This window comes from Triticum dicoccoides, chromosome 5B (genome assembly GCF_002162155.2).
Source record: "Triticum dicoccoides isolate Atlit2015 ecotype Zavitan chromosome 5B, WEW_v2.0, whole genome shotgun sequence".
In the NCBI taxonomy this organism is placed as follows: Eukaryota; Viridiplantae; Streptophyta; class Magnoliopsida; order Poales; family Poaceae; genus Triticum; species Triticum dicoccoides.
In genome coordinates, this window is record NC_041389.1 from 500,577,203 (window position 1) to 500,586,743 (window position 9,541).

Below are 9,541 nucleotides of genomic sequence, written 5' to 3' on the forward strand. Positions count from 1 at the left end.
TGATCAAAATATGCAGGTTTGGCCCCTATCACAAAGCTACTACCTAATGTGCCTTATTGGAATATAGTCTGCCACAATCAAAAGATGAAATAAACAGAAGCAACATTGCATTAGGGAGGTTCATTGCGTACATTCCAGATGTACTTGGCGACGACCATGGTAGTCTCGATGGTGAGGGCCAGAACCTTCAACCCGGATGCTCCTCCGGACGCCCCACACCCTTGCTGACACCGACTTCGCACGGATGGCTGACTTGTCCTGCACCCTGATTTGGCACTGACAAAGATTTTACTTTTAGGAAACAAAGTTATCCATAATGTGAAAGCACTGTAATTGTGCGGCATAGCAGAAGGACATTGACTTTCTGCTTGCAGATTTATCACCTCTAGAAACGCTTGCCAAATTGCCACAACGATAGAGACCCAGCCAGATTAGTGATCTATCTTAACTCTCAAGTATTAACTTATTAAATGTACAATTCAGATGCAAGTGCAGTAGATTACTGCAGTTCAACACTAAATGTACAACCGACAATTCAGATTTTAGAGGGCAAGCACTGTAGAATAGCATATGCGACTTCACATCGGGTCCCTAAGGTGTCGTGCAGCCACTCTGCGGATCCGACAGGCTCAGCCACGGTATGGAGCACACGTACCTCCATATCCCGATAATCAACATCATCATGACACTCGAAGATGCCCAGGCAATTCTGAACCTGACATCCTGACCTGATGGCTTAAGATTTTTCTGTTCTTCAATCTCTACATCCCAAATCAATTCTGGATCATCCAAAACAATAAAAACATTAGTAAGTACTAAAAGGGAAATTAATGACCAAATTCGGATCTTTCTACATGTATTAGACATGCAAAAGTACTGATTGCACATGCATCAGATATTTGCATACTTGGACGGACTGGTTGCATCAAAAATAATTAAGCTCTCAGTGTTAGAAAGTATAATGCTTATATACTGGTAGAATCAAGTTCCTCAAGCATGGTGTTGCAATATTGCTTCTGGCGTCTAGCTCGTCTTCCCATCGTCCTCCACATATGCTAGTTAAACCAAAACAGTGGAGATAAGACAGCAAGGAAGAGGGTCAGTGTTGTACCTCATTGCAATTGAAATAAATCTAATTCGAAACTGTTAGTAACCACGAATTGCTCCAAACTGCATGAAATAAGAAAATTAAATTACTCATATACAGAATGATTAATATTGGTCATGCAATCAGCTGAACAGAGAATAGCATGTTGTACACGCAAGATAACAAAATTAACACTAAGTAATTGTAATGATCAGAAGCAAGAACTGCACACTTAATTTAAAGGAAAAACCTCAAAATCCTAGCATTGCCGGAAGATCTCAATACACGTTCATAGGAGAGCTCTAGCTACTTCCTTCTCTTTTGTGGGAAGAGAGCTGTCTATTCTCTTAACTACAATATTCAGCATTTAACTATTTCATAAGCATCAAAAGAAACTGAAGTTTGTAACCAAACATGTACATATTCTTCGGTTCTGTATTGCCCAAACAATTTATGGACTAAAATGCACGTGAGCAAACGTACAACTATCTTTGAGTTCCTTGCAGATTGTAAAAGAAAACAAAGACATAACATTAAGATGGTAGCTAATTTGCATTGCTAATGGAAAAACAACATGTGTGTGTAATGAAAACAGATCGAACTGGACATGTGTTGTCAACCTCAAGGATTTGCCTTCTGAACAAATTCAGCAAAACAGATTACCTGGCATATAATCACCCAGTCGCTCCCAAGGTCCAAAATCACATGCAGTCCTCCTGCTTAGTTGCTGATTGATGGATGATATGTTGGCGGAGGTATTGGCTGGTGAGGGGCGAGCAAGCGGCCTCCATGGCTGTTGCCCATGGCGTGCAGGTGGTTGACTGTGGGGCTGCAACAGATGGCGCCGGCGACGTGCAGCCACGGTGCTGCACAGGCGAGGTGGGGGAGACACGGGAGGAGGCACAGGAGACGGCGGCCGGGAGCTGCGCAAGAGGCCGGTCATGGCGGCGGTCGGACGTCGATCCCGTAGCTCCTGAAGATTTCCTCTTCCGCCTCGGCATCCCGCTCCTCGACGGCGATGAGGGCACGAAGGTCGTCGATCTCGGCGGTGAAGCGACGGAGCTCCATCTGGACCTCGGCCTTCTCCTTCTACAGGCGCCACATCATGGCCATGGCCTTGCTGGCGGCGCTGGCCGCGGCGAGGCGCTCCTCCTCCATCTCACCCCACAGCGCCCGCGTCTCCTCCTCCGCCTCCACCCTCGCCGCCCCTCTTCCTCGCCGCCCCTCTTCCTCCCCGCCCCTCTTCCTCCCCGTCCATGCCCCCGCCCCTCTTCTCCCCGCCCGGCATCCACATCACGGAGCGCCCCCGCCCCTATTCTTCCCGCATCTGCTCGGGAGGCGTTTTTTTCTTTTAACTCGTCCATACCGGTTGACTTATTATTTGGATTGCGGGTTGAATACCTACAACTATAGGGTTTTTTTTGCAAAAATGACGACGACGTACGACAAGAAGCGTTCCCTTATTTATTAGTACTAGTACAAATGCCCGTGCGTTGCACCGGGCTTAAAAAGAGGCACTACGTGCTACATGTGTCACTGTGCTCCACTTTTTATTTTTTATTTTAATAAACGTCGATCGTATGGTTAAATGTGAAAATTTCCTTTCTTTTAAATAAAATTTAATCCTTTCATAAAATTAGAACAATTTTTAAAGAGTTAATGTTTTTATAGATATTTGAACATTTCTGAAAAAATATTTTTACAGTTTTTTTGTAAATAATGTTCTTTTGTTTACATTTGTAAATGTTTATTTGGGAATTTTTAAGTATACATTTCTAAATGGTTTTTTTAGTAAAATCGTATGATTTTTTGGGTAGTTTTTAAGTTTTTTGAGATAGTGTGAACATATTTTTCTGTTTGAAACTGTGAACGTTTTTAAGCTATATTGACTGTTTCGTGCGTTGCAACAGGTATAAATAAATCTGAGAGTTTGTTTGGTATTCGAGAGTTTACATGTCATGATAAATAATGATGATTTTCCAATTAAATTGGTGGTAAGACTCGTAAGAATCCACTTTATGAAGATCCATTGTATTCCAAAAGCTTGTAATTTTCGTATCTGCTAATAAAACATATTCCTTCAAATTGCTCAAAACAAATTGGATTATGTGTAATAAAAATATGATTGCCGGAAAGTAAAGAGTTTATAATGCTTGGTGCTCTTTTGTTGACACATTGCATCCAGTAATAGGAGCACACCCTCCACGCCAACCTGGACATTTTCATCGGGCCTCGATGGGATCAAGATTAGGGTACGTAGAGCTACAGATCCCCCTCCCAGCTGCCGTCAGGGCAAAACATGACGCGAGCAAGATGCACCGTTGTCCACACTCTATATACACTTCGTCCCTTCCTCTCTACTCCCTATATCACCAAGACATCGATGACATCCAGAGTTGAGGAATATCTTGCTGGTCAGGAAGTAATGGTGAGCCCCAATATTTTTCTCCCTTAAGAGCATCTACACCCGGACTTGGCAAATCCGACCCCTCAAACGCCAGCGACCGGTCACCCCTCAAAAAATGGTTTCCACATCCCGATATCTCAAATTAGAAACCTCAAATCCACATTATTACATGCAACGTGAAAACTAATCTACGTGGAGCTCGTTCGGTTCTACTCCCCTCTCGCCCGGCTCTGCCATGGCCATGTCCGCCGGTCGGTTGCGCTCCTCAGAGTGTTGGGCCGGTCGCCGGCAAGGTAGTGTAGGGCATGGGACACAAGCTAGTTGGCTTACGGGACTCGAGGCCCCGCCGTCTCCCATGCCCTACTCTTCCTCGTCGGAGACCGGAACCCGAACATTGTCGGTGGACGCCAGATCGATGATGGATCCGTCCGGGACGAGCCGCCGACGTCCACCACAATGCGGTTGCGGTGCCCGGACTAATGGGCCATACGGGGCGTCGGAGAATGTGACTCCGCCTCGTCGACGTTCATTGCTGCAAGGGCTGCCGCCGCCTCCCACGCTTGGTGCCTTGCATGGCGTGCACGTTGTGCCATGGCCTTGTGGGATGATGGTGCGCCATCGAAGGGGTTGCCTGTGCGCCAGCGCGTTCGAACGCCAGACGGACCGCATGACCTCCGGCGAGGCAGCGCCATGCCCCATTTGAGCGGACGCAATGGATTCCCGACGGATGGAGTCCGAGCACAGCCGTCCACGGGCCTCCTCCCGAGCATGGCGGAGCGCAAGCCGGACGTCCATCTCCTGCTCGGGGCCGCGCGGGATGAGATCGGAGTCGAGGGATCTCGAGGTGAAGGACTTGGATCCATTGCCCACCATGCCGGACACGACCGGAAGGAGCCAGAGACGAGCTTGGGTGGCGGAGGGGAGGGAAGTGGCTAGGGTTTGGTCCGACGAGCTGTGTGAAGGATTTTATGTGGGATCGGGTGGGCCAGCGTGGACCGGGTCCGATATGGCGGGCATGCCGGGGCGCTCCCATATCCGCCCCATATTTAAGTTAGATATGGTGTGTGCCGGTGAGCCCGGGCGTTTGAGGGGCCTGTCTGGGTTAAAAAATCGTGACCGGGAGGCCCGTCCGGGCGTATGAGGCGTATGCTCTAAGAAATAGTAGTATCTCTTTCCAATATTTCACTTACTTTAAATCAATATGTCTATTCATATGATGTGGTAGACATGAATAAATTATGCCAGTAACATCAATCAAACAATAGAAATAGCATCCAGTAGCTTCCGCTCGGTGCCGCAGCAACAACACCCACTGCCGCCCACCACCGCTCACTGCGTGCCTCTTCCTTATCCACACACAACACACAACACACATCGGCCATTCCACCTCCTCATCCACCCCGATCTAGCCCACGAACAGCTTGGCCTAGCCTTCCCACTGTGCGCAGCCGTGGTGGCTGGCGGGGGCCAGGGCAGCAACCCCCCTGTCGGTGAGGAACCACGAGAGGACGCCATGGATGGCGGTTTGGAGCTGCGTCGCCCGATCTGGCCGCCAGCCCAGTATCTGATCCCTGCGTCGGCTTCGGCTCGATTCGGACGTCCATAGCCTCCGCCACCTGCGCATGCCCCCCTAGGTCAGGCCGATGATCTCGCGCCGCTTCGTCTGCTCGCGTTGACCCCGAGAAGGCCAACGCCTCGTCGTCCAGCCGCGGCCCGGCCTGTGACGGCGGCGGCGGCGGCATCCTCGTGCCGTGGTGGTGGAGCTCTCCGGTGGGTGGCTGGGCGACAGGGGATGCGGGGCTGGCTCGGTTGCTCGCCAGATCGGCAGGCCTGTGTGGAGGCGCGGGAGGCGGTCTGGCGCAGCGCCTGCTGTGTGTCGTCCTCGGCAGCTGCCTGGCGGGATGCGTTGTGGTGGTGCCGTGTGCACTGCGGCTGCCAATGGTATCAATGTTTTTCTGTATTCTCTCAACTCTGTTTCCATGAGGATTATTAGAAGGAATGTCAAATTCGCCGCCGCGACCACTGTTTTTTGTTGGATTCATGCGCCGTTCCTCTTTGATTGATTGTATCTCACACTTCTTTCGTTGGCTTGTTGATTCTTGCAATTTGGAAAGTATATAAGTTGCTAGGATTTGATGTAAAGTTGCGGGGTGGGACTATTAATTCGAATCTGAAATTTTAGCACAAACTCTGACTGCTGCAGCAGGGAGAGAGAGGAGGGCGATGCGAGCGGGTGCGGGTGGATGCGGGTGACTCCTTTTTTTCCCCGACGAACCGTTATTTTCACCGCGACGCATCATCCCTTCCTTGGCTTCTGCGGAGGACGCCGGTGGCAATCGGCGGGGCGTGCCCGGCGATTCGGTGGAGGGAGGCAATGGAGGAATCCGGCAATGGATAAGTGGGCGGAGGTGGGGGTGGTGGCAGGGGTTTTTATGCAAAACAAATCGAAACGTTATCTCATCAGGAGCATACATTAAGTAGGACTGCGGGTTGATTTCTTATAAACTGAGGGACTATTATGCAAAAGCGACGACGGAAAACCGAAACGTTTTCTCTGGTTGCCACTTAAACAGGGAGCGCGGGTTGATTTCCTGTAAACGGAGGGGCTTTTTTGTAAAATGACCATGACGGACGACCAGAAGCACTCCGTGCTTTATTAGTAGGGAAAGATATATAGGTAGAGATAGAGATAGAGATTAGGTAAGATTTACCAACGTACTACACGATAGCACCGTACGCACAGTGGCACACAAACCAGGCAGACGATCGATCAGGCATGGTACATGTCCAGGAACAGGTCGACCTCGTAGACGAGGGACTCCGGCGTGGGGCTCCCGACGGGCGTCATGACGCAGTACCCGCGTGCCATCCTGAAGGCGCCCGTGCCGCCCACCAAGGCGCGCTCGATGGCGCCCGTGAAGCTCAGCACGGGCCCCAGCATGGCCAGTGTGCTGCCGCGACGCTCCCCGGCCGTGAAGAGGAGGTTGATCGCCGACTGCCCGCCCGGCGGGCTCACGAGGCCCGCGCCGACGAAGATGCCCTGGTATCGGCCCACGAGCGATGAGTTCCTCGCGTCCGTCCGTCGCGCAGCTCGTCGTCGAGCACGCCGACTGCCCCGAACGTCGCGTCGGCGCCCAGCGGCGACGGCACCGCCGTGAGCGTCGTGGCGTTTGGGCCGGCGAAGGTCTCGTGCATGTACAGGTGGATGTGCGTGAGGCCGTGGTCGCTGGCGTCGGTGCCGGCGCGCGCTGCTAGGTACGGCGCCGTCCACAAGACCAGCAGGAGGACGAGCAACAGCGACGGCAAGGAGGGGGTCATGGTGATCAGAATTCAGAACGTGTAGCAACTGATATTTCAGTTTGCCCCGTTATATTTCAGTTTGGCTCGTTGAGGGACCGCGTTTGAGTATGACCTGCAGGCTAACAATAGACCTGCATGCCCGTATATGTAGCTGTCACAACTAACAAATTAATTAGGACATTCATTTTATATAGTTCATGGCCTTCTGGGAAATGCTTTTTCCTGGAAGAAAAGTTCAGTTTGCCCCGTTATATACTGGAAGGCCTTATCGATATGATTCTGACCTATTCCAGTTCCAGATTACATGGTTGCTATTGCACTCAGTTTGTGCTAGTTCAGCTATTGAAAGGATCAAGCGACTAAACTCTTGGAATTATCTCATGCCATGTGTGAACTTCATGATGCCATCTGCCTGCACTAATGAAGTTCAGTGGAAGAATCAAATGGTGCACACCAGTTATGGGACATGGCTTGCCTATTTGCAACGATATTTTCTTTACCAAAATTTGACAAAATTGCAAGCTATTCATGATCATGTTTACAAGCGGCTAATTGTTTGGAAGAAATCAGTGAACGAAGCTATGGTGCTCCAGTTTATATACCGGTTCCTGAGAGTTTTTGGTCAGTGGGCATGTTCACTCCTGAAATGATGCAGTGGAAGATTCCATGGTTTTATGCATTGCTGGAGAGTTGGTTCCAGATACGCACATCTGGTAAGGCATTTCCAGTTGGCTCTGAAAAATTCCAATGGGTAATTGTTCGTGTGATTTTCAAGGAATTATTGCTCCCCAACATAGGCTGCAGAACCACAGAGGCATATTTTGTTGAGGGCTACCGGTGCAGAGAGTTGGAGGATCAAACTCTCTGTATTGCTTATGACTTCACAAGTTACACATATATATACATGGAGTGCAACGGCAGGATAAGGTTGCAACTGATCTAGCTAGTCCTGAGGAGACGTGAGCTACGTGCGGGACGAGCCAGTCGTGGGCGCAGGACCCGGGCGTGCGGGTGGCGTGAAGGACGTGGAGGAACTTGTGTTCCAACACCCCCCGCAGTCGAGACGGGGTCGCTGAGAACGTTGAGGCTGTCCCGGAACTCGTTGAAGATGGCCGTTGGCAGTCCCTTAGTGAAGATATCCGCGAACTGGGATGAAGTGGGAACGTGCAGAACCTTGACGTCGCCAATGCTGACCCGTTCGCGGACGAAGTGCAGGTCGATTTCCACGTGCTTTGTTCGCTGATGCTGCACCGGGTTGCTGGAGAGATACACGGCACTCACGTTGTCACAGAAGACAACGGTGGCACGGCGTGGCGGTCGACGAAGCTCGGTGAGGAGTTGGCGAAGCCAGCACGATTCGACGACGATGTTGGCGACCGCGCGGTACTCGGCCTCCGCACTGGACCGGGACACCGTGTTCTGGCGCTTCGAGGACCAAGAGACGAGGTTGGGCCCGATGAAGACGCAGAACCCGGATGTCGAGCGGCGGGTGTCCGGGCACCCGGCCCAGTCGGCGTCGGAGTAGGTGACGAGGTCGTGTGTCAGGGCAGAGCTGTGGATGCGCAGACCAAGGTGGGAGGTGCCATGCACGTACCGCAGGATCCGCTTGACGAGCTGGAGATGCGGCTCGCGTGGATCGTGCATGAAGAGGCAGGCCTGCTGCACCGCATGAGTGATGTCCGGCCTCGTCAGGGTGAGGTACTGGAGCGCGCCGGCGAGGCTCCGGTACAAGGTAGGGTCGACGACGGGCGCGCCCTCGAAGGCAGACAGCTTGGCGCGAGCGTCGAGGGGCGTGCTGATCGGCTTGCAGGTGAGCATGCCTGCCCGATCAATGACCTCGAGCGCGTACTGCTGCTGCGAGAGGAAGAGGCCGGAAGCAGAGCGCTGTACATTGACGCCGAGGAAGTGATGCAGCTCGCCGAGGTCTGTCATGGCGAAGGCTTGGTGCAGAGAGTCGATGACGTGGCGAAGGAGGGCGTGGCTGCTGGCGGTGAGGATGATGTCGTCCATGTATAAGAGCAGATACGCCATGGAGCCGTCGCGGTGGAGGATGAACAGCGAGCTATCGCTCCGGGAAGCGACGAAGCCGAGGGCGACGAGGTGCGCCATGAACCGCGAGAACCAGACGCGTGGGGCCTATTTCAGGCCGTACAAGGAGCGTTGGAGACGGCAGACATGGTCCGGGCGATCGGCGTCAATGAAGCCGGAAGGCTGCTCGCTGTAGACGACCTCGTCGAGCCGGCCGTGAAGAAAGGCGTTCTTCACGTCCAGCTGGTGGATTGGCCACGAGCTGGTGACGGCTAGGCTGAGGACGACCCGGATGGTAGATGGCTTGACGACGGGGCTGAAGGTCTCGGTGTAGTCGACGCCCTCGCGCTGGGTGAACCCGCGCAGGACCCAGCGAGCCTTGTGGCGTGCCAGGGAGCCGTCGGCGTTGAATTTGTGCATGTAGATCCATTTGCCGCTGACGACGTTCACACCTGCAGGACGCGGCAGTAAACACCAGGTTTTATTATGAATCAGTGCATCATATTCTTCACGCATAGCGGCATACCAGCGGGGGTCTTTTAGGGCAGTGCGGTAGGTTGGGGGGATGGGGGAGATGACATCTACATGGAGATTAGTTTGGTTTTTGGGAAGGGCAAAATCAGATTTGCCGCACGTGCGCATGGGATGGGGATTTTGTGGGGGTGCAATGGCGACGGTGCGCGGTGGGAGCGAAGCGCTGCATGGCATGGTGCTGCATG

General features: G+C 52.3%; 1 long non-coding RNA gene across 3 annotated transcripts in view; it reads right to left on the bottom strand.

The window, feature by feature from the left end:
- LOC119311154 overlaps positions 1-2,249 on the bottom strand; it is a 5,287-nt gene extending 3,038 nt beyond the window's left edge. For 2 of the 3 annotated variants that reach the window (XR_005150892.1, XR_005150891.1), the window contains exons 1-2: positions 1,751-2,249; positions 132-1,055 (exon numbers count right to left, since the gene is read on the bottom strand). This is a non-coding gene — a long non-coding RNA (uncharacterized LOC119311154). The remainder of the gene's footprint in view (positions 1-131; positions 1,056-1,750) is intronic. The other variant, XR_005150893.1, reaches the window with a different exon arrangement.
- Between the last annotated feature and the right edge of the window lie 7,292 nt (positions 2,250-9,541).